At 38.4% G+C, this 26,324-nt stretch overlaps 1 pseudogene; it reads left to right on the forward strand.

Moving 5' to 3' along the window:
- The first annotated feature begins 7,503 nt into the window (after positions 1-7,503).
- LOC105871645 (small ribosomal subunit protein eS4, X isoform-like) lies at positions 7,504-8,365 on the forward strand (annotated as a pseudogene).
- The last annotated feature ends 17,959 nt before the right edge of the window (positions 8,366-26,324 follow it).

A 26,324-nucleotide genomic window follows, 5' to 3' on the forward strand; every position in this document is an offset into this window, starting at 1 on the left:
TTGATGTCTTTATTTCTTGTCCAATTGCCCTGACTAGACTTCAAATATGATGTTGAATAGCAGTGATAAGAGCAAACATCCTTGTCTTGTTCCTGATATTAAGGGAAAAGCTTTCAGTCTTTCACCATTAAGTGTGATATTATCTGTTGGGTTTTTATGCTCCTTATTATGGTGAAGAAGGTCCTTCTGTTCCTAATTTGTTGAGTGTTTTTATCATGAAAGGGTATTTCATTTTTGTCAAATGTTTTCTCTGCTTCTGTGAATATAATCATGTAGATTTTTCCATTCACTCTATTAATGTGGTGCTTTACATTGCTTGATGTTCAACTACACTGAAATAAATCCCACTTGGTCACAGTATATAATCCTTTTAAAATGCTGCTGGATTTAGTTGATTAGTATTTATATCTATTTTTTAAGGAATGTTGATTTGTGGTTTTCGGTATTTTCTTCATCTGGCTTTGGTATCAGGGTAATAATGCTGCCTTTCTAGATTGAGTTATAAAGTGTTGCCTCCTCATCCATTTTTTGAAATAGTTTGAGAAGGATTGGTACTTCTTTAAATGTTTGGTAGAATACACCAGTGAAGCTCTTTAGACATGGGTTTTTCCTGTTTGGGAGCTTTTTGATTACTGATATATTCTCTGTACTTATTAAATGTGAATGAATTAAATTTTCCAATTAAAAGGTAGAGATTGGCAGAATGTTTTTTTTTGTTGTTGTTGTTGTTTTTTTTTTTTTTTTTTTTTTTTGAGACAGAGTCTCACTCTGTTGCCCAGGCTAGAGTGCCATGGCATCAGCTTAGCTCACAGCAACCTCAAACTCCTGGGCTCAAGCGATCCTCCTGCCTCAGCCTCCCAAGTAGGCAGGACTACAGGCATATACCACCATGCCTGGCTAATTTTTTCTATATATTTTAAGTTGGCCAATTAATTTCTTTCTATTTTTAGTAGAGACAGGGTCTCACTCTTGCTCAGGCTGGTTTCGAACTCCTGACCTTGAGCAATCCTCCCACCTTGGCCTCCCAGAGTGCTAGGATTACAGGTGTGAGCCATGAGCCACCTTGTCAAGCCAGCAGAATGGATTTTGAAATTAATCCAATTATATGCTGTTTATAAGAAATTCACTTTATTTTCAAAGACACAAATAGGTTGAAAGTAAAAGGATGAAAAGAAATATTCCAAGCAAACCAAAAGAGAGCTGGAGTGTCTACACTAATATCAGACAAAATAGTATTAAGATCAATATTTTTATAAAAGACAATTATATTATGACAAAAGACTCAACCCATTGAGAAGATATAGCAATCATAAACATATATGCACCTATTACAAAGCCCCAAAATGTATGAAGCAAAAACTGACAGAATTGAAGGGAGAAATAGTTTAACATAAGCTTTGATATCCCACTTTGAGTAGTGGACAGAACAATCAGACAGAAGATAAGCAAGGGAATAGAAGACATAATAAAAACCTAAAACCCCAAAATACTTAAGAGTCATTTGTAGAACACTCCATTCAATGGCAAACTAATATACATTCTTCTTAAGGGCACATGGAATTTACTTTGTACAACTTTAATCTTTTGCAGTTCACTGAGATTTGTTTTTCGCCTATCCCAGGAAATATTACATTTAATGTAATTACTGATATGGAAGGATTTACTTCCATATCAGTAAATTACTTCTGTAATTTACTGTTTATTTTACATATGTTTACATATTTATTTTTAGTTCCTCAATTTCTCCATTATTACATTTTTTTTGTGTCAAATAGATATTTTCTAGTGTAACATTTTAATTCTCTTTCATTTATTTTTACATATAATTTTGAGTTATTTTTTAGAGGTTGCTCTGGGCATTATACTTAAAATTTTAATTTGTAATGAACTAGTTTGGATTTATGTCAACTTTATTTCAACAGAATACAAACCTTTTTTCTATATGGCTTTGTCCCTTCTTTATGTTGTAATTATCACAAATCATATCTTTACATGTTGTGTGCCATTAACATAGACTTATAATTATTGTTTTACGTAGTTTTGTTTTAAATCAGAGAAAAAAAGGAGAAAATAAACGTATACTGACATAGTCAAGAAGGGATTTGAGTATTGACTTTTTCACTTACTTACTTTGTAACTATGGGGAAGTGACTTACCTTATCTATAAAATGGATCTACTAATAGTACCTATAAAAAGGTTAGTTTGATGGAAATACATAAAGCACCACTGAAATTTGAGGCATTATTATTCTTCTCTTTATTGATAAAGGATGCCTGACTCTCTAGTATCTACTTGGCAAACTGTGAGTTAATACTAAAAATATCATTTAATGAGTCCCCTCCACATATTAGGCACTTTTATCTACTTGGCTCTCATTTAATCTGGCAGACATTTAAGATCTTTTTCACAATTGCCCTTTTACAGGGGAGGAAATAGAAGTTCATAGAGGTTATGTGACTTACCCATAACCACCCAGAGTGTGTATGGAAAAACCAAGATACAAATTCAAACTTTAAGTAAAGCCATTGTTTCCCCACCTACCTCCCGTCTTTTCTTTCCCTCTCCAGGCCTGCCATGTATATCCATGCAGGCTGTACACCGAACAAGCCCAGGGAGGGGCATTTTCATAGGCATCAATGTGAATGGCCCCCGCTAGAGGTTTGAGATGGGCAACTTGCAGACCTGTAGGAGGAGGCCCTGGAGAGGCTAATGTGTTGTATTGAAAGGCAAGAAGATTTTGCTGACAACCACACCCGCACCTGAGCATTCCTCATTTCAATCATTCTGGGAAGTGCTTTCCATGCTTTTAGAACTCTCAGTAAATGACCTGAAGGAATCTGATCACATCATCTCTCACCATGTGGCATGATTTTCTCAACATAGTGGTGATAAATAAGCTTGCATTTGTACTACTCTTTGAGTATTTGCTTTCCACATGCCCCTACCTGCCTGCCACCTTCCAAAAAAATTGCTGTGAAAGAAATTGCTTGGATGGATTTGGCAATATGCTGCCAAACCACAGGCAAAAAGTCAGGTACTGTTTTAAAGTTCATCTTGGGAGATTTGCTTCATGGACTTGTGAATACTTAGACCACTAAAAGTCTTAGAGGCAGTCTTCCAAGAAATAAGCCTTTTCATGTCTCATTTTCCAGAAAATACCTCTTAGTACTGCTCTGTGCCTTTGGCTATGAAATATCCCTTTATCCAAACAGAAGAGAAAGTACAAATTTAGAGGTAAGCTAAAGGACATGAACAGTGTTCAATTGAGTATGCTTCCTTCTTCTCTAGGTCAGCTTCCCCAAATCTTTGGTCCATTGAGGCCTTTCCCATCAGCTGAGCTTTAATAAAGGTGTTTGCACTCAAGGGAGTGGCAGGCAGTAGAACATTAGCTTTTAGTGCAACTGAGAAAGGTCTAGGGCAGGGGTCCTCAAACTACGGCCTCTGAGGACATTTATCAGGCCAACCAGGTGTTTTTGCTGCCGCTGCCTGTCCTGCTTAGCAGCCATCTCATCCCGGGCCCATAGTGCGCATGTGTGGAATGTGCACCACAGTCTCCAATGGCCATCCAAGGGCCTGAGGGACACTGAAATGGCCCCCTGTTTAAAAAGTTTGAGGACCCTCTCCATACCTGTCAATAAGAACAAAAAAAAAAGAAAAAAAAAAAAAAAAAAAAAAAAAAAAAAAATAAAAAGTTTGAGGACCCCTGGTCTAGGGTGTGGGTTGGGCCCAGTTAATGACTTCATTTAGCTGCCTCAGTAATAGTTACAAAAATATTGTACTTTCCTTACATTTTTAAAGGATTTTATAGGATGCTTTTTCAGTCAGGAACTTTTACATATATTATAACTTTGTGAGGTTGCATAGCTAGATAATTATTTGTCCTGCAAAAAAGGGATCTAGAATCTTAGGCTAAAGATGTTAAACATGATGTCCATGTTCACTAAACAAATAAGAGTCTAAACTCCATTTGAGCTTTCTCTGCACAGATGTCCATAGCAACCACTGTATCCATTTGGAGGTCATGGAGACTTAAATCCTTTGCTTTCTCTAGTCTTAAACAAAAAGATTTATTACAATGATGTGAGATCTTTTAAAACCTCTCCAAATTACTATAGTGATTTTAGACTAATCAGAGTTGAGTGACTATTCCAGTAGAATAAATCTATGACTGTAAATAGCCTTATCAAGAAATAGCCCTTTTTATAACCTTTTATTTCAATAGCAAGTGCCAACATAAACAGTAAGTAGGAGGAACTCTAACTGCTGTCTATTAAAAATTGCTTCAACAAGAACTACTCCAAGACCAAGCAGATATTCACACTCCAATGTAAGCATGTGACCCCTATTGACCTATGGAGTGATAGGTAGCTAAAGTGCAAACAGCCCAGCCTATTGAATGTCATTAAGTCAGATGATGATGCTAAATTCATTTGCAGGGATTTGGAAATAACTATCCTCTCTGGGAAATTTGTGCTTATACTCACAAATGGTCCCCTCTACAAGTTCTGTCTTAAAATGTGGTCTCCCATGAAACACAAGTCTTTTTTTTATCTAAATGTATATGTTGATAGAAACATATGTATTTATACACGATTAATTGATGACAAATAAAGAGGCTCTTTTTGGTTTTTTTCAACATCTAGGCTCTTGTGAACAATTGAATGAACTTGAAGCTAGACTCTTGATGTGAAAGGCAAATATTATTTTAGAAAATGAAAAAGGTTTTCAATTCACTGGAAGTTGGCACTGATCTATAACTCAATGCAAAGTTAAGCAAAGAGGTTAGCCCAGACTAAGAATGGAGCATGTTGGAATGAAAGAGACAATTCAGGAAATGGGTGAATTAAAGTTTGTGGCTTCAAATATTCCTTGTGTGGCTTGTCATGGTTCCAAAAACTTCTTCCAAGTGAGATGTCAGGACAGTTACTCCACTGGAAGTTAGTATTCCTATTGCCTTCAGCTTTCTTGAGGGAAAACACCTTTATTAAAGTTTAGCTGGTGGGAAAAGAGTTATGCAAATAAGCACCGATTTGAGGCATTATCTCTGATTTATCAGAAACATCAAGAGAAAACAAGAAGGGGAGAGTTGAATATAGAGTTAGAAACTGTTTGTTGGAAATAAATACTTGAAAATGTGTCTATTCTAGGCTCTTTTACAAACTTTTTCTTGTGTTAACTGAAATCCTATGTAGATGTGTCATAAAAAAATAGAGAAAACTGGAGTTGTCATGGTTGAATGAGAGATAGTTGTATGGAACCTTCCTGACCTGCCACACACATAGCCTTTGGGGAACTTCTGAGGTACCTCAGGGCTCTAAGGAATGCAGTGAAAGACTAGTGGACTAAAGAATTTCTAGAATTTCTTTGTCTGAAATGAGGTGGTTGTTCTATAGCCATTTCTAGGCGAGAACAGGAAGAAAGGATTAGATTGTAAACCTGTTTATGGGAAGCATATTCTTTTATTCATCTCTATATTATTGATGACAAGCACAAGACCTGGCTCCTGGTAAGTGCTGATTAATATTTGTGGAATAAATGAATACATTTAAAAAATCTGCATCTGAGTGACCAAAAGTATCTAGAACCAAGGGAGCAAAGGAAAGTATTATAAGCGTATTGAGGAGAATGATGTGGATCTGATGTTTACTTGATATCCTCATAATTGTCTGCCGGGAGAGGACCCTCTCACTAGTTGGTCCTGATGATGAATAAAATACATAACATTAATGAATCTTCCAGCTCACTGAAGCTTTACCCTTATAGATCATCAGGTCTAGTTCATGTTGCATCCTAGAAGTTGGTTTTCAAGAATCTGTGAAATTATGGTTCTTCAATTTTAGAATGCATAAGTTTTAATAAATTTTAGAATGCATACAGTTTCACCAGGAGAAACTGTAGAAAAACATAGATTCATAGACTGTAATTCCAGCCACAATTTGAGAAACTCTGACTACAATGGATGGAAGGTGCAGGAGATGAAAGGTAACTGTTTGTCTTGGGGGTGACAACTGAACTTCTGGATTTAGTGAATTCTAGGAAAATTAAGAACCCTAGCACTAATCATGAGGGTAGCCCTAGAAGTACCTCTAGTGCCCTAATGGTACCCAGAGTGGTAGCTTCCAGCCTGTAGGCTTTGAACTCATACTCTGTGCTAGGAATTGCAGGGGTAAAGCCTGGCAAGATGACCCCAATTGCAGCTGTAGCCTGGATTGGCACTTCTGACATATTTCTATTCAAAACTTGGAAGAGCCTCCAAAAGTATCAAATTGTACTCAGGAGAAGTCAATATCATTTGGAAAGAATAACAGAGCAACTCTGTAATCATATTCTTACAGAGAAAGCCATATTATTAGCAGAATCTATTCAAATCTATCAGCAGGACGCTGATATGATCTTATATCTAGAAAAACCTAAAGACTATACCAAAAACTCTTAGATTTTATAAATGAATTCAATAATGTTTCAGAATATAAAATCAATGTAAAGAAATCAGTAGCATTTCTATACACCAAGAACAAACTAACCAAGAATCAAGAGGGCAGTCTCATTTATAATAGCTGCAAAAAAGTTACCTAGTAATATATTTAACCAAGAAAGTGAAAAACAACAAAGAGAACAATAACAAAACACTGATGAAAGAAATTATAGATGATACAGACAAATGGAAAAACATCCCATATTCATGAGTCAGAAGAATCAATATCATTAAAATTACCATACTCCCTAAAGCAATTTACAGGTTCAATGTAATTCCTATCAAAATAGCAGCATCATTTTTCACAGAACTTGAAAAAATAATTCTAAAATTCATATGGAACCAAAAAAGAGCCTGAATATCCAAATCAATCTTGAGCAAAAAGAACAAAGCTGGAGGCATCACACTGACTGACTTCAAATTATATACACTACAGTGTCCAAAACAACATGGTATTATTATAACAATAGACACATCAATCAATGGAACAGCATAGAGAACCTAGAAATAAAGCTACATACTTACAGTCAGCTTATCTTTGACAAAGTTGGCAAGAACATATATGGGGGAAAGGACACCTTTTTCAATAAATGGTGCTGGGAAAATTGGATGTCCATATGAAGAAGAATAAAACTAGACCCATACCTCTCACCACATACAAAAAATCAACTCAAGATGGATTAAAGACATGAAGATAAGACCTGAAACTATTAATATAAAAATACTATAAGAAAACCTAAGGAAAACCCTTCTGGATGTTGGTCTAAGCAATGAATTCATGACTAAGACCTCAAAAGCACAGGCAACAAAACAAAAAATAAATATATGGGACTTAATTAAACTGTAAAGTTTATGTACAGCAAAGGAAATGATCAACAGAGTAAACACACCACCTACAGTATGGGAGAAAATATTTGCAAACTATACATTTGACAAGGGACTAGAATCCAGAATTTATAAGGAATGCAAATAACTTAACAATAGCAACAAAATTCACCCCATTAAAAAGTGGGCTAAGGCTCTTTCCGTGCTTAGCGCAGCCATGGCCCGTGGTCCCAAGAAGCATCTGAAGTGTGTAGCAGCTCCAAGGCATTGGATGCTGGGTAAGCTGACTGGTGTGTTTGCTCCTCATCCATCCACTGGTCCCCACAAGCTGAGAGAGTGTCTCCCACTCATTATTTTCCTAAGAAACAGGCTTAAGTATGCCCTGACAGAAGATGAAGTGAAGAAGATCTGCATGTAGCGCTTCATTAAAATTGATGGCAAGGTCCGAACTGATGTAACCTACCCTGCTGGATTTATGGTTGTCATCAGCATTGACAAGACTGGAGAGAATTTCCATCTGATTTATGACACCAAGGGTCGCTTTGCTGTTCATTGTATCACACCTGAGGAGGCCAAGTACAGGTTGTGCAAAGTGAGAAAAATCTTTGTGGGCACAAAAGGAATATCTCATCTGGTGACTCATGATGCTCGCGCCATCCGCTATCCTGATCCACTCATCAAAGTGAATGACACCATTCAGATTGATTTGGAGACTGGCAAGATTACTGATTTCATCAAGTTTGACACTGGTAACCTGTGTATGGTGACTGGAGGCGCTAACCTGGGGAGAATTGGTGTGATCACCAACAGAGAAAGACATCCCGGGTCTTTTGATGTGGTTCACATGAAAGATGCCAATGGCAACAGCTTTGCCACTCGCCTCTCCAACATTTTCGTTATTGGCAAAGGCAACAAACCATGGATTTCTCTTCCTCGAGGAAAAGGTATCCGCCTCACCATTGCTGAAGAGAGGGATAAGAGACTGGCAGCCAAACAGAGCAGTGGGTGAAATGGTCTCCATGTAACATAATAACATGTTAAAAAGTTATTTGTACTTAATTAAAGATATTACAGTGTGGAAAAAAAGTGGGCTAAGGACATGAGTAAACATTTTTCAAAAGAAGACATAGAAGTGGTCAACAAGCATATGAAAAAATGTTCAACATCACTAATCATCAGAGAAATGAAAATCAGAACCACAATGAGATATCACTTAACTCCAGAGAGAATGGCTTTTATCAAAAAGTCCCAAAACAACTAATGTTGGTGCAGATGCAGAGAGATAGGAATGCTCATACACTGCCGATGGGACTGCAAACTAGTATAACCTCTATGGAAAGTAATATGGAGATACTGCAAAGAACTAAAAGTAGAACTACCACTTGCTTCAGCAATCCCACTACTAGGTATTTACCCAAAGGAAAAAAAGACATTCTATAATAAAAACATCTGCACTAGAATGTTTATAGTAGCACAATTCACAATTGCAAAGAGGTGGAAACAACCCAAGTGCCCATCAATACATGTGTGAATTAATAAAATGTGATATATGTATACCATGGAGTACTACTCAGCCATAAAAAGCAATGGTGAATTAATACCTCTTGTATTATCCTGGATGGAGCTGGAGCCCAGTCTTTTAAGTGATGTATCACAAGAATGGAAAAACAAGCACCACATGTACTCACCACTAAATTGGTACTAGCCGATCAATACTTATGTGCACATATGGAAGTAACATTCATCGGATGTTGGGCAGGTGGGAGGGGATGGGTAAATTCACACCTAATGGGTGCGATGTGCAATGTCTGGGGAATGGGCGCACTTGTAACTCTGCTTGGGTGGGTGGTGCAAAAGCAATATATGTAACCAAAGTGTTTGCACCCCTGTAATATTCTGAAATTAAAAAAGAATGTCTGTTATTTAGAGACAAGCCACAAGACATTTACTGAAACTCAAGTGACATGTTGAATAAATTAAATTGATGGTCTTGCAGGTGTGGTTTCAGCTTTGTCTTGTATAGCCTTAGGCTGGTTATTGAGTTGTAACAGATATTTCTGAGAAGGGGACTAGGGCAAGAAGAGGCACGTCTGACCTCCCTTCTCTTGGCCAGCAACTCAGCTTTAGTGTATTTCTGGGGTTTCCTTGGCCAAGAGGGGCTCTACTGAGTCAGCTAAGTAGCTTAAGATTTTATTTAGTTTACAGTTCTGTGAAGCTGACCTTCTCCCTAAGAGCTTGGAGCACCATCTATGACTCTGCTCTGTCTAGCTCTGGCAAATTATTCCTTTCTTTTCCCCATTTAAACTCATTCTGTAAGCCTGCCTGTCAACAATTCAATCTCCTCCATAAAATTGGCCCGGATAACCTTAGTCGGCATTAGCAGGTCCCTTCCCCATCATAAATACCACTCTTTGATGATATCTTACTTCTTAGCACTGGGCCTCTTTCTCCTACATCAATCCAAGGGTCACTCAATAGAGGTACACTTTTGGGACTGTGGCCTCTCCTTTTCTTGTCCCCCACCTCACCACCAAAATGAATCCTTCTTTCTTTCATAGAATTAACCCAAATTCTTTCATAGAATTTGGCAAAAAATCAATTTTTAGGCAGCCATAGAATGCAAAAGCTCTTCTGAGCCATTGGGATAAAAGTTATGTTCATAAATTAAAGCTTTATTTAGTTCACCTAGCATAAAATTTCAGCCCTCAGATCTCTTTCTTAGCAGATTGAATTGAATTCTACTACAGACTTTATAGTTCCTTAAGCTCTGAACTGTGGAGTTGATTTAGATGCTTACACTGACATCGCTAATCCAGTTTGAAGCCATAACTTTCTCCATAACTAGGCCGTAAACTTCATTTTAGGAGAAGGATCATGTGTGACATGTCCACCACTGAATCTCCAGTGTCTTTTTAGAATAAATAAATGTAGTCACTTGAACTCCAGTGTGAAGATTGTGTTCTCAAGTCATTCCAACCCTGGCTAATGAAATCTAAGCCTGCCTTCCTGGACACAAAGCGGCTGCTCACCACACTTTGAGTCTTCTCGACTTGCCTTGGAATTTCTGTTGCCCCTAGTCTGTCCCTTGTCATGGCACTTAATACATAATTAATGCCTTGTGTTATGGTGATTTGTGTTCACTTAGCATCTCCTTTTCAAGACTATTAATGCCTCAAAGGCAGGAATTGTGTATCAGTGGCCTTCTGCTTCCACTCTAGCCCTCAATGCTGAGCACATAGGTGGGTCAATTTTCATTAATTTATTAACTCATTTACCAAATGAGCACCTATCATGTGCCAGACACTGTTCTAAACAACAGAACATAGTTGTGAATCAACAGACATTCTAGTCCTCTTGAAACTTACATCGTAGTGGGGAAGACAGACAATAACCGAGATGAACCTGTAAACTACACAATATGAGAGAGAGAGGACCTAGTGCTAAGGGGGGGTAATAAGGCAAGGAAGGGGTAGAGGCCATGTTGGCCAGGGTGGTGGTGGGGGGGGTTGTCATTGCAATTTTATATCAGGAAGCCAGGGAAAGCTACCCTGAGAAAGTAACATTTGGATAATAGCCTAAAGGAAATGAGAGAATCACACAGTTAACTGGAAGGAATCCTGATTAGAGAGATCCCAAGGATAATAGCTTCTGAGGTGGATGCAGGCTCATAGCTATGTGGAACCAAAAGGCTAAAGTGAAGTGAGGGGCTGAGAGTGTAGAAGAGTCAGAGAGGCCAGATCTTGCAGATCCTTGTAGACTATTCTGAAGACTTTAGGGTTCATCCTTCCATGAGAAGCCACGGGAGAGGCTTGTGCAGAGGAAAACCTGTTCTGACTCTAACACGCTTCCTCTGGCTGCTGTGTGGAGAACGGACCATGGAAGCAAAGTTAGAAAGACAACTGAGCGCCGACCACTAGATTTCACTATGTGGACACGTTAGTGATCCCAGCAAGAGGCATTTTGGCTGAGTGGTCAGAGAGAAAGTCTAATTGGAGTGGGCCCAGGAGATTAATGGAAGAGAAATTGGAGACTGACTTTAGACAAGTCTCACAGAATTTTCCTATTATAAAAAGGAGAGAAATGAGAAAAGTGAAGAAATTAAAAAAAATAGGTGAAGTAACAGCAGACTGTATGGTTACGAGAATTGTTGATGGAGGAAAGTGGAGAGTTGCTGGGGGTGTATCCTTGAGGAGGTGAGAAGTGGGGGGACCCAGCGTACATACGGAGGTGCTAGCCTCGGCTGGAAGCACGGGGAGTTCTTTCCACAGTAATGGAGAGAAGGAAGCAATATGGGTAGACATGCAAACAGGTGGATAGAGGCCGTAGTGTAAGTTTATAATTGCTTCTATTTTCTCACTGGAATAGAAATCAAAATCATTAACTGAGGGAGAAAATGAAGGAAAAGTGGCAGGAAGTTTGAGGAAAGAGGAGAAGGAATAAAATAACCATCTAGAAGAGTGGGTAAATGAATGAGTTAGGAGAAAAATAGTGTGAGTGCCAAACAACTGGGGTCCCACCTGGGGTTAGGGGTCATGCATTTAGAGCATGGACAGTCAGCATGATTGTGGGTTTTTCTTCAGTTCAAGGAGTCATGTGGGAGTAGGTGGAGAGTTGGTATGGACAAAGCTTGGGGTTTTGCCAAGCAACTAGGTCAAACAATAGAGGGTAATAAAAATGAGGGAGAATGCAAGGGGCTGATTATATTAACTAGCCAACCATGACATTTAACCTTAAGAAGGAGGAACAGGGTGAGGCTACTGAGAATACAATAGGGTGAAACTATTGAGAATACAACAGAATGAGGCTACTGAGAAGAGGGAAGAATCTATGGGTCATGGGTACTGGTGGGGGTCAGAGGATTGATGGCCCTGGGCTGTTAAGGAGAATGAGGTGCAAAGATAGGTGGTGGAGTGGTTGAAAAAATGGAATGGTTGCAATTAGATTCTGGTGGGAAAGCAGTTATTGGTAATGACAATATCTAGGTTATCACTACGGAAGTGAGTGACTGATGTTGATCTTGTGGTGGACAAGACCATTGGAAGAGAGGAGGTGGTGAAGTTCAAAGAATAGGGGATTGGAGAGACCAATTTTTTTAGTGAATATTAAAATCATCAAGAATTTTAGAGAGAATGATTATGGGCCAGGAGCTAATCTCTCCAAGGAATGAGAAGTATTGCCCCAGGGATCTTTAGAAGACTGAAACAAAGACAGAGGGAGAATGGTACACTCTGATGACAAGAGAATTAAAGCCAGTCGTTTTCGGAAGGAAGAAGAGAAAATGGTTGGAAGTAGCATTACAGAGCAAGAAAAGCACCTGCTTATCCATCTTCAGATGCAGTGTACAGGATATTGGAGGGGGTGGCATTTAGGAGGGATGTGGGGGAAACAGTACCCTCAGGGGAGGGCCAGGTTTCAGGTAAGACATGGAAGTGAATGGAATCCTCACAGAAAAGGTTGCAAATAGAGGAGATCTTGCTGCTCTGTCTTGGATAATGAGTCTGAGAGCTGATTTTCATTTTGGTTATAGGAGATGGGGAGAGACAGGAGATGAGGTCAGAATAGGCAATGGGGGTTAGAGCACAGAATCTTGAAGACATGAGTAACTTGCCTCTTTTTGGAGTGTCCCTAAAGTTCTCCATCTTGCAACAAACCATTTGATTCTCTTCTGATCAAAGCCTCTTACTCCCTGTTCAGTACACAAACCTGGAAAGAACCCCAATCTCTATATTTATAAGGTAGCCATCATAAACAGCATGCAGGATTCAAGATTTAGAGACTCTACAGTGAGTAGGGGAAGAGAGGAATTGGCTCAGGTTGCATACATGTTCCAGATGCAAACCTCATTTACCATAATTTTCTCTGTTAAAAAATGTGCTTGAAATAATGACAAGAATTGAAATTTTTGGAGAATGCTGCTTAAAAAATGTATCATGTATTACAAAACGTGCTAAAGAAAAATCGGCTTTTGGAAAACTTACGACAGAGTTAAAGCCAGATAAGATTGTCCTGCCTTCAAATCTGCTATTTGTTGTGACAAGTAACAAATGCTTTTATAACATTTTCCCAAGAGTGAAGACTATCTTGTGAGAATGGATTGCAGATAGCTCCAGAGGACTACTGAGTAGCACAATCTAGGATCATCTTGCAGTGTCTCCCTATTTTATCCTGCATAGTCAGGGGACTGGAACAATGTTGGCATCCCTGTGTTTGCCCTGTCTTTCCATTGTTCTCTCTGTATGAGTGTCTCCTTTAGCATCCTTTGGTGGGCATTGATTCCCAGAATGTCTTAGATTTAAGTTACCTGGGTGAGGTTCCTCACATCCAGCAACAGCGCCCTCTACTGATAAATTTATATATGTCCTTAGGAAAGACAAGTTGGGAAAAAAACAGGTTATTCAAGTCCAATTTTCCTAAGTACTAAGTTTGACAGCTGACATTTCACTTTGACACTTCTTATTTTATTTTTATTGTGAAGGTACATCCTAAGTCTTGCAAACATGTTTTGGCTTATGATTATCTTTCATTTTTTTGTAGAGCAATATTTGCGAAGCAATGGATAAGCAAAAAATTCGTGTTATTTTGAGCTCAAAATATCAACGGAGTGTTTGGGAAGAATGTGGCTAATGAATACACAGTATGTCCATGGTTTGAAAATTTCCATTCTGGTGATTTTAGTTTGGAAAACGAGTGTGGGCAACCTGAGACCAAGGCAGACAACGATAAGCTGAAAGCTGTAGTGAAAGCAAATCCATCTCAACCTGCGCATGAATTAGCAGCAAGGTTTTATGTTGCTATTACAACAATATTGGACATTTGAAACAAATGGGAAAGGTAAAGAAGCTGGATAGATGGGTTCCCCATGAATTAAACACATGTCAGAAGAGAAATTGTGTTGAATTGTGTTGCCTTTTTTGCTATCATGACATAAAGGCGAACCATTTCTACAATGCATTGCTATATGTGAAGGAAAATGGAGTCTTTTTGACAATCACAAGCATTCAGCACAGATAAAGATGGAAGGATAAAGATGAAGTGCCGAAACACAGTCCAAAACTGAATATTCATCACAAAAAGCTAATGGTGTCTGTTGGGTGGTCTAGCCCTGGTATTATCCTCTACAGCTTCATGAAACCTGGTCAGTCGATTACAGCAATATCTACTTCAACCAATTGGATGAAATGATGAAGATGCTTATGATTAAGCAGCCAAGATTGGTCAATAGAGATAGGTAATCCTCTTGCAAGACCACACATATCACAAAAAGCAAACTACAGACTCTGGACTTGGAAACTCTCTGTCATCTCACCGTATTCACCAGACCTTCCCCTACCTGACTGCCACTTCTTCCAGGCCTGGGATCACTTCTTGCAAGGAAAAATATTCAATTCTCAACAAGCTGTGGAAAACGCCTTTTGTGATGAAATTGCTCTCCAGGCTTCTTCGCTGCAGGAATAAACAAGCTACCGTTAACATGGCAATACTGTGTCGATAGTTTAGGCCCATACTTTCATTAATTGTACTGCTTCTTGTTTGAGATATAATGACCTACACTTCTGATTCAAAATTGGACATTTCATATTATATTTAATGACCTGATAGATATGAAGCCCTGCATAGGACCACAGTTCTAGCTGCCCACAGCAAACTTTCCTGTACTCTGATCTGACTGAGGTTCCTTCTCTGAGATCTGAGGTTGCTTCTCCCGACTCTGTTCAGGATGGCTCCCTAGATTCCTTGGCCACTGTGCCACCTTATCCCCAGCTGATCTTGGGATGTGTGTGTGCTCTATCTGACACAAATGTTGGAGGTGAATGCTGAAAGCTTTCCCTTCATGGCTTCTTTGTGTTCTTCCCACTGGGGAAACAAATGGGATAAATACATAAATGAAGCCCAAACCAGGACCCGCCCATACCTCACTTTGAACTGGCAGCATTTGACCTAAAGTCTCCTGGAAGGACATTCATTTTGGCCTTGGAGTAGATCTGAGGTTGTGATCACAGGCTAGTCTTCCTCCATATTCCTCACCCCAAAGGATCAAGCCTTCTTAGGAGTGTGAAAAAATGAGCTTGGAGTTTCATGGTGGTGGTAATGATTCATTCATTTTGCATGGCTTCTCAGAGGTGAATACTGTTCAAGGCAGAGAATTTGTCTTGGACATTCCAACTGTTCATGGAAGAAATAGTCAAAACCATGGGAAGGTTAACAAAAGACAGACCATCCTCATTTATTTTATTTTATTTTATTTTTATTTCTGCATATTATGGGGGTGCAGATTTTAAGGTTTCAATAAATGCCCATTCCCCCCCCCCAAGTCTGAGTCTCCAGCATGACCATCCCCCAGATGGTGCACATCTCACTCACATCCTCATTTTTAACATACACTTTGAAGAGGGAGATTCTTCTCATCCTAGTGTTTTTCAATAAAGAAAAGTTATACTTCTCCTATTTTATATAGGAGAGATTAGAATAAATTTGGCAGAATAAGCAAAATTGATTTAATTTTAATTTAGCCTCATTTTTAAAGGAAAGAGAGGTACAGAAGATAGTTCTGAATACTTAGAAATGTAAGAGGCTTTTTGCTGCAAAGATGTTTCTGAATAGTGTTGAAAACATTTGATTGAATGCTTTTCATGGGTTCCCCATGAGGTTTTTAATTCCTATGCCCTTTTCTTAATTTGCTTTTCTGGGTTATATCACTGCCGTGCAGTGCACACCTTAGAATGTATTTACCATGAATGAAGCACAAACCACAACTGGGTAATTCCATCACACTTGGCATTCCTCAGGCTAATGCGAATGTTTTATTACTTTTTGAAAGTACTGTGTGACTTTTCTTCTTCCAGACATTACTCCAGCTGGTTTCCACATGGAGGTCAAGGGTTTTATTGGCCGGTTCCTAGGGCTTGTGATATTTTTGGGGAATTAACAAAAATAGCAAACATTTATTAAGTTCTAACTACACACCAGGGAGGATGACAAGTATTTTATGTGCATTATAGTATTTAATCCTGACAACTATTTTATGGGGAAGTTATTAATATCATTCTTATTTTTATAGTGGAGAAAACTGAAGCTTGGGAATATTACTCAGCTCGCTCAAAGTCACATGGTTGATAATGGGGCTGATCTGTGATTCAAACCCACATATACTGCATTCCAGCCCCTTATCTGCTTTCTGCCCTGCCATTATGTGGTCTGCCATGTTTATCTGAGGTTACCTTTAACATAATTTGAGATGAGTGGGTTTGGGAGGCAAAATAGCTATAAGCCAGAGAAACCCTTACTTAATATTAGGACATATATCAAAAAGAAATCTCACCTTTAGGATTTAAAGTATTTAAAGGATTTAAAGTAGCAGTTCCTAGATTTCCACCTTTATTGAGGAAAAGTCATATATAATTAAGTGCCAGGGAAGGTTATAAAGATTGAAGATGAATGAGACATAGTGCTCATCTTCTCTATATTTATAATCTCTCTTACTTTTACTCTTACTTTTTATACACTTATTTTTTTATGGACTGAAAGAGATGAATTAATGTCTCTCATATCTATCAAATTCCTATTACTCATCATATTTCCTGTATTCTTAAGTGTTCTTGCAATACTATTTTATCTACAGATATTTGCAATTATTATATGTTAATAATGATTTATACTTTTTAGCATTATGAAGTGTCTTTTTGTGTCTCATTTAATATTTTTTGACCTGAATTCCACCAGGTCTGATTATTAAGCTAATGATCCCTACTTTCTTTTTGTTTACATTTTCTTGGTATTACTTTGTCCATATATTTATTTTCAATCTACCTGATTCATTTTGTTTTAGGTGGAACTTCTGTTCAGTTTAGAATTGTGTAATCTTCAAAAATGTCAACTTTGGTTTTACTTTTCATATTTTAATCTTCTAGGGACACTTGTTAATTGTGTCTCATATACTGTGCCCTCTAACATCATTCTCTTTTCTTTGCTCTTCTTTGCTCTCTTCCTCTCCTCTGTCTACAAGCACCATGGTAGAAATGCCATATGGCCACCATTGCTGTTTGGTTTCCAACAGTCATTCCTATCCCCTTTTGTTTTTTGTGTAACTCTTGCTAAGTGGTTAAAAAAAATCTCTCTCTCACTCTCTCAGTAGCTGCAAGTTGTTTTTCTAATGAGATGAGCATGGCAGTAGATGAGAATTCTCTGACCTTTCCAGCAGTTGCTTCAATTTAAATAAAAACTTTAAGAAAATACATAACCCCTGATTTCAATTTGCTTTATGCTTTTGATCCTTGTTTTTATTGTTAAATAATGGGCATTGTTCCTCTTTTCCTTATATACTAATCACTTGCTTCAAAGAATAAGAATCATTAAGGTAGTCCCGAGAACAAATTGTGATGTAGGAGTGAGCTGTGGTACAAACACTCTTTACCATGCCTCTACCCCTCAACTCCCAGGAACTACCCTCCACACCAGTGAGCACCTAAACAACCATCCTCTGCATTCTATCGCCATAAGGATGACGAAGAAGACCTGGATATTGGAAATAAACAAAATCCTGACTTTGCATGTATAAGATGTATGACCTTAGGCAAGTTACTTGACTTCTCTGAACATCAATAATACTGAATTTCTAGGGTGAGTCTGAACATTAATGGGACAGTATTTTTAAACAGTCTGGCACTTGAGTGCTATACCAACATTTATTTCACATAAAGTATAGTAGTAAGTTGGCAGTGGATGGGGATGAAATAGTGAAAAGATAGTCCACAGACGAATAGGATATCCCCACTCTGTATTATAGATTCGAAGGTATAATAGGTGTGCTGTCTTGTACTCTAACGATTCTACAGAGAACATGCCCTGTGTCACTGCTGCTGCTTTGTCTGTGCCCCAGAATAAACACACATGGAGTAGAGATGAATCAAACCAACAGCTGAAAGCTAAACTTAGTCAAAGTATCACCTGAAGCAGAGCTGCCAGCCACTCTTATTCTAAATTAGCCCATCTATACATTACCTACAGACCCATGCGTATGGAAATAAGTGTTTGTTGTTTTAAGCCTCTAAATTTTGAGGTAGTTTGTAGCTCACAAATCTTATAGGAAACTTGCCCTGCATTAAATGGGGTCCACAAAAGACATGACTCTTAGCACAAAAAGGAGTCAGGGCTAAAATTTCCCTTCCCTTCTCAATTCTAGGAGACTCTAGAGAAGGCTCTTGTGATAGAGGCAGAAAATAAGACGGCAAAGAACAAGAAAGTCATCCCTAGGAATTTGTAGACTGGCTGTCATCTGGATGTGAATCTTGGGTTCATATATCGCAAGGAATGGACCTGCCAGGAAACACTGAACAATGAATTTGAGTTGTGGTTGTTACCAGCTGCTAACACCCAAGATGTCTGGCAGAAGCAGTGGTAAAGATTCTCTGAAGGAGGAATACTCAATTGTAGGCCTCAAGGAACCCTCACAAATAATTTCTTTTCAAAAGCAATGACTATCCTGCAGGTAAATTTAACAGGTATACAAAGAAACAAGGCTATTAAGCAACAAACAATAAACATCAGGAAATGAGTCTTACTCACTTCAGGCGTTGGAATTTTAGAGACAATTTGAAAAATAACTATGCTTACTAGGTTTAAAAAATTAATTGGGCTGACAAGTATCTGTAGGAACAAGCGATTATAAAAACCACAGAGAAAATTTGGAAAAAAAATAGAACTTACAGATATGGTAAATAAAAGAACTAATATTAAAACTTAAGTATGGTACAAATTGGACATCGTGGAATAGAGAATTAGTAAATTAAAAGACTGAGAAGAAGAAATTATCAGAATATAGCATGAAAAATATAGCAAAGATGTAAAATATGAGGAGAATACTTTGAAAAGGACTAATGCATGTTTGATAAGGGAAAATTAAGGCAAAGACAAACTTTTAAGAGATTATGACTGAGAATTTTCCAGAGCCATTGACACCCAACCATTCATAAATATAAAGGCCTCTGCTAGCAAGAAAATTTTTTAAAATTCATATTTAGACATCACAATGACAGTACAGAAATCCAAAAGCAAGGAGAAAACTCTTAAAGGAATCCAGAGAAAAGGCATCTTATCTTCAAAGGGTTAACAGTTAGAATGATTGTTGACCTAATCAAAACAACAATAGAAGGCAAAAACTAGTGGAACTGTGTCTTTAATGTTTTAATGAAAAAATGAGTACCAACCCAGAATTTTTAGCCAGCTAAAATATATATAAAACAAAATCCTTTAAATGGTTTCTTAAAAAAAGAAAAAGAAAGCAAAGGTAAAGGGATTTTCAGAAAACTTAAATGTGAGAAATTTAGTAATTAGCAAATCCCAACTAAGAAAAATTCAAAAGGATGTACTTCATGCAAAAGGTAATTTATATTAGACAGAGGATTTGATATGCAGGAAAGAAAGAAAGAAAAAGTGCATGGCACATGTGGCCAAAAAGAAGATAAATGAACTTCACTAATAAGGGCATTCAGACACCCAATAAACATAAAAAATGTTCAGCCTCATTAATCATCATGTTGTTAATCAAACAACAATGAGATATAATTTCATATGTTTTAGATTAGCAAAAATTTAAAAACAAACCACAAAATTTTGACAAGCCAAGTATGGAGGAGGATATGGAGTGAAGATAATACTCATTTGTGGTTGCCAGGAGTGTATATTGGTAAAATTATTTTGAAAAATTGTTTGGCTTATTCATTAAAGTTGAACTTATGAAGACCTTATGATTCAGCAACTCTACTTTTATGTAAATTCCCTAAAGAAAGTATACACACATGCACTAGGAGAATGTACAAGGATGTTTATAGCAACATTTCTCATTATAAACTTGAAATAGATATAACCCAAATAAAATGAGTACTTAAGTTATGGTATGCTCATGAGATGCATTGTTGCACAGCAGTAAAATAAACAAACAGCAGGTGCATGTAACGTGTATGAATCTTACAAACCCTAACATCGAGTAAAAGAAGAATACATACAATAATGTTCTATTTACATAAATTTCAAAAATGGGCTAAGCTAAGCTATGTAGTTTAGGGATGCATGCTTAATGGTAAAGATATGAAAAGCAAAAAAATAACTGCCATAGAAATTAGGGTAATGCCTACCTGTAGGGAAAGAGAAGCTGTTTTGGTCTGGAAGAAATGCAATGTTCAATTCTTGACCTGATTGGTGGTTATATGTATGTTCACTTTTAACCATTAAAATAGCTACCCATATATGTTTTGCATTGTTTTCTGTATATATGCTGCATGTTACAACAAAATATTTTCAAAAAGGGGAACATGCCCCAGTTTCTTAGCCCCCTGGTACTTCTGCCCAGAGGTAATCCCTCTTCATATTTTCCAGTGTATCTTCTCTTTTCTCCTTTAGTTATTTCTCACTTTAAATTACTTTTTCCTCCCAGTTCTAACACTTTCACTAATACATGTTTTCCAGTTTGTTGTTTTTCTTTTGAGGTCGTCATCCTACTCATATATCTCTTGTTCATGTTGGCTACTCTGGTCCCTCTTACTGGGGAAGGACCGGAGGCCATACTCTAGTCTAGTGGTTCTTAACCAGGGGCAATTTTACACCCCAGGGGATGCTGGCATTGTCTGGAGACATTTTTGATTGTCACAAATGGAAACTACTGGCATCTTTTAGGTAGAGGCCAGAGATGCTGCTGAACATCTTATAACGCACAGGACTGCCTCCCACAGCGCAGAATTATCTGGTCCAAAGTGTCAGCAGTTCTAAGGCTGAGAAATCTTGCTCTAGCCTGTTGCAACTCTGGTGAGGTCAAGGGTAGAGAAGGATATGAATCCTAGGACTTTTCAAACCACAATAAATCAACTCCTTTAGAATCGCTTACCTAGCGACCCTTCAATGACTCTTCAACCACCATCAGAGCTTTGTTTTCAAACCCTCAGAGAGAATGGGCTGGGACAGGATGTCATCTTGGATTCTAAAACATCAGCCCCGGGTGCTTGCAGGGAATCCATTCCTCTGGATGGATTCCCAAAGCCATTCAGTCTCACTTGTTTTCTTCACCTCCTCACGAAGTTAGACTTCTGCTCTGCCATGATCTTATTTCCAAAGACTCCTGCATCTGTTCTCCGGCCATTGCTACAGATTTCTGTTGAGAGTGAGCAGGCAATGGTTGTCTCAGGGGAATGGAGAGGGGAGAGGCAACAGTGGAACTTGCTCTGTTTTTCTCCAATGTTTCCTTTCAAGGTGTCAGGGCTGCATGTCCCTGGGCTGCAGCCACCATCTGCAGCAACAGCCAGTACACACACACACACACACACACACTCACACACACTCACACACATCCCAGTTCAAAATGGCCTTCTACTTTTCAAAGAGTTTCTTATGTTCCTCTTCCTCTTCTACTTATTTGCCTGTCTTCTTCTCATCTTTCCTCTCTTCCTTTTCTTCTTCCACTTTAATGTTTCTCCTCCTTCCTCTCCTTCTCCTCTTTCTCTTTCTCTTTCTTTTTCCTCCTCCTTGATTTCTAAAGTCCATGTATCCTCTATAGTTTCTTTAGGTCTGATTTTGCTGAGGAAGCCCACATCCTGTGATAAGTAACAGTCTTTGCGGGTGCCCTTGCTATTATAATAGCCAGCAACAATTAGGGTGGCCATTTTGCAGTGTTTTTGTTTTAGTAAATATCATATGATCAATTCTTTGAAGATCAGATTTTTGGGCAGTGTCCCTTCAAACAGTAAAAACACAATTTCTGCTCTGTTTTCTTGGATAGTTTCCCTTGTTTCATTTTCCTTAATAAGTCCCTGAAGTACAATTGTCTTTGGAACTGTTGCTGAGAAATAGGAAACAATGTTTTAATCAGATGCTTCAGTTAAGTCGCACAAAAAACTCTGGCTATTGGAGAGGTTGTGGTAGTGTTAACTTGGCTAGGCTACAGTGTCTGGTTCTTGGGTTAAACACTAAGCTAGATGTTACCATCAAGATGTTTTTTAGATGTGATTACTGCCACCAGTTGGCTTTAAGTAAAAGACATCACCCTTGATAATGTGGAAGCTTCATTTAATCATTTGAAGCCCTTGAGAATAAAAACAGACTTCTCAGAGAAGAAGGAATTTTGCGCCAAAACTGTAAGTTAGAAATGCCGCCTGAGTTTCCAGCCGTCTAGTCTGCCCTGCATACTTAGGACTTGTCATGGCCCACAAGCACATGGGCCACTTCCTTAAAATAAATCTTGGCTCTGTGTGTCTGAAGAACTTGACTGACACAGAGGTCACACCACATCTTTATTTGAAAGTGGAGAAGGCTTTTAAGTAAAAGTCATTCAGATAAGTTTCTCAGGCATCAGTTTACCAGGCATGAGAAGCAGCAGGTGGTAGGTAGCTGGTGCATGATTAGACCTGCCTCATGAAACAGAGGCACATAGAATAGCTTCCTTGGAGCAGAACTGAAAACCAAATTTGCCATAGGTAAATTGACACTCACATGAGTAATAGTGAAGTACTCAAATGCTTTTTCCCAGATTTTTTTCTCATAGCTAAGTGCACACTCCTTGAAGCATATTTAGTAGCCTTTGAAACCCCGCACAGCTTCAAATGTATTCATTATTTCCTACATATCTTTATTCATTTTTGAAATACTTATTGAATAGGGCAATGATTCAGTCTGTCCCATTACCACTGTGTCACCAGCATATGACACAGTGCCTGGGATGTGGCAAGCACTAGAGTATTTGTTGAATGAATGATGTATAAATTGACTATTTGCGTGTCATTTGTGTAAACAAGTAAACCAGAACATCTGCAGATGGTTTTCAGCTTCCTAGTCTGCTCCAAGCAAACTCCTGGCCTAGATATTTGCAATCGCCTAATTTGCAACTGCCTAATTTCTTGGTGCCACATTAGAAACCCTTCAAATGAGAGGCACATGACTCCTATCTGCAGGCTAATCCTGACTCTAGGTTTGGGACTGGCACTGTTCTCAAAAGGCAGAATTTAAGAAGCTTTAACTCAGAGCTTTTGGTACTCAAAGGGCATCACTGATTCCTGGGCATGCTCTGACCTTGGACTTCCGTGTCTGTAGTTGTGCACTTGAATTTCACGTGGTTAGAACACGCTCCCACTTTTTGGTCCAGATGATTAAGGCTATGGTAGATTCTTCCACTCTAAAAGGCAGTGTGATGCAGTGTCATAGTCATAGGCTTTGGACTGCCTTGAACCTGGGTTCAAATTTTAGTTCTGCTTATTATTATCTTGAGCCCTTTTCCCTTTGTTTGAAGAAACATGATAATGCCTGCTTGTACAGTTCTAAGTATTAAGTGATGATGGAAGCTCTACCACTGAAAAGCACAGAGGGGTAACTTCATGTTGATTCTTTTGTTCTCATTCTGGGATTTAGGTCTATCTTGCTTTTCCCTGTGCCAGTTTTACCTCTGTGGGCAAACATTTTCCCACCTATACAAGAAAAGATTGAAACTGGATATTATTTTATAAGCTACATTTTGTGAAACAGTACATGTTTATTCAACAACTTATTTACAAACACTTTCCGAGTGTTAAATTTGTGCCAGACACTTGTGTGCACTGCGAATCCAGTGGTGAACAGGGAAGAAAAAATTCATGTTTACACAGAGCTTGCTTAACATGCATAAAATTAAAATTGGCATCACTAAAATATGATAGAGTGGGAGGATAGCTGGTTTAAATTTGGTGTTCAGGAAAGCATCTCTGACAAGGTTCAATTGAAACTGAGATTCTAATAATAGGAAGGAGACAGTCATGTTAGGATTAGAAGAAAGAGAGTTCGAGACACAGGGGACTGCTCATTCAGAAATCCTGAGATATGTTGGTGTGGTTGAAAGAAGATCAGTGTTGGTCAAACACAGTGATTGAGGGAAGAGCCCTTAACATGTTTTTGTGAAACGTGAATTTTCAAGGGGATGATTTAGTTTGCAACACTTTCTAAGCTTATTGGACCATAGAACTGTTTTTGCATGATTAACATCACTCTTCAAATAATATTCCAACATCTGCTTCTGATTTATTTCTGCTTTTAGACTTTCTTGTGCTTGACCCAGCTGCATTTCTGACCAAACATCTTTTTGGAGGGAAGTCATGTGATGCCAGGCATTGAACAGATTTTTTTTCTGTCTACGGAAAGGTGGTAGCCCCAGTTTTGGTATCTGATTGTTCTGGGGCTGTGGTTATGGTCCAGTCATAAATCAATACAGGTTCCTTCCACAAATGCAACTGCAAGTCATTCCTTTCTTCAGACTGGCCGCAGCCCCATAGGGCTTTGTTTCCAATTGGAGATTGTGGACCTATTGTGCTTAATTTCCGGGATGGGCTGGGGAAGGGCCATGAGTTGGGAGAGGTTCACTTGAATCTTTGACTGTGCTAATCTACTTCCTTTCCAATCTCAACTCCATGCAATTGTTCAGACTCATTTTCATAGCAGAGATCTCTTCTCACACGGATTGTTTCAATCTTTTCTTGTATAGGTGGGAAAATGTTTGCCCACAGAGGTAAAACTGGCACAGGGAAAAGCAAGATAGACCTAAATCCCAGAATGAGAACAAAAGAATCAACATGAAGTTACCCCTCTGTGCTTTTCAGTGGTAGAGCTTCCATCATCACTTAATACTTAGAACTGTACAAGCAGGCATTATCATGTTTCTTCAAACAAAGGGAAAAGGGCTCAAGATAATAATAAGCAGAACTAAAATTTGAACCCAGGTTCAAGGCAGTCCAAAGCCTATGACTATGACAATGCATCACACTGCCTTTTAGAGTGGAAGAATCTACCATAGCCTTAATCATCTGGACTAAAAAGTGGGAGCGTGTTCTAACCATGTGAAATTCAAGTGCACAACTACAGACACAGAAGTCCAAGGTCAGAACGGGACAGAGTGAATCATTGCCCTATTCAATAAGCATTTCAAAAATGAGTAAAGATATGTAGGAAATAATGAATACATTTGAAGCTGTGCGGGGTTTCAAAGGCTACTAAATATGCTTCAAGGAGTGTGCACTTAGCTATGAGAAAAAAATCTGGGAAAAAGCATTTGAGTACTTCACTATTACTCATGTGAGTGTCAATTTACCTATGGCAAATTTGGTTTTCAGTTCTGCTCCAAGGAAGCTATTCTATGTGCCTCTGTTTCATGAGGCAGGTCTAATCATGCACCAGCTACCTACCACCTGCTGCTTCTCATCCCTGATAAACTGATGCCTGAGAAACTTATCTAAATGACTTTTACTTAAAAGACTTCTCCACTTTCAAATAAAGATGTGATGTGACCTCTGTGTCAGTCAAGTTCTTCAGACACACAGAGCCAAGATTTATTTTAAGGAAGTGGCCCATGTGCTTGTGGGCCATGACAAGTCCTCAGTATGCAGGGCAGACTAGACAGTTGGAAACTCAGGCGGCATTTCTAACTTACAGTTTTGGTGCAAAATTCCTTCTTCTCTGAGAAGTCTGTTTTTATTCTCAAGGGCTTCAAGTGATTGAATGAAGTCCCCACATTATCAAGGGTGATGTCTTTTACTTAAAGCCAACTGGTGGCAGTAATCACATCTGAAAAATATCTTGATGGGAACATCTAACTTAGTGTTTAACCCAAGAGCTAGACACCGTAGCCTAGCCAAGTTAACACTACCACAACCTCTCCAATAGCCAGAGTTTTTTGTGCGACTTAACTGAAGCATCTGGTTAAAACATTGTTTCCTATTTCTCAGCAATAGTTCCAAAGACAATTGTACTTCAGGGACTTATTAAGGAAAATGAAACAAGGGAAACTATCCAAGAAAACAGAGCAGAAATTGTGTTTTTACTGTTTGAAGGGACACTGCCCAAAAATCTGATCTTCAAAGAATTGATCACATGATATTTGGCTCTGTAATAGCAGTGATCTTTGGTTATAATTGTTATGATGGTTCTCAGGTATTTTTTTCCAGGATTTCAAGTCTAGATTCCGAGTATTTCTTACACTTATAAGAAAGCATTTGTCAGGAAACACAAGACTTACAAATGAGG

Source organism: Microcebus murinus, chromosome 14 (assembly GCF_040939455.1).
Source record: "Microcebus murinus isolate Inina chromosome 14, M.murinus_Inina_mat1.0, whole genome shotgun sequence".
Taxonomy (NCBI): Eukaryota; Metazoa; Chordata; class Mammalia; order Primates; family Cheirogaleidae; genus Microcebus; species Microcebus murinus.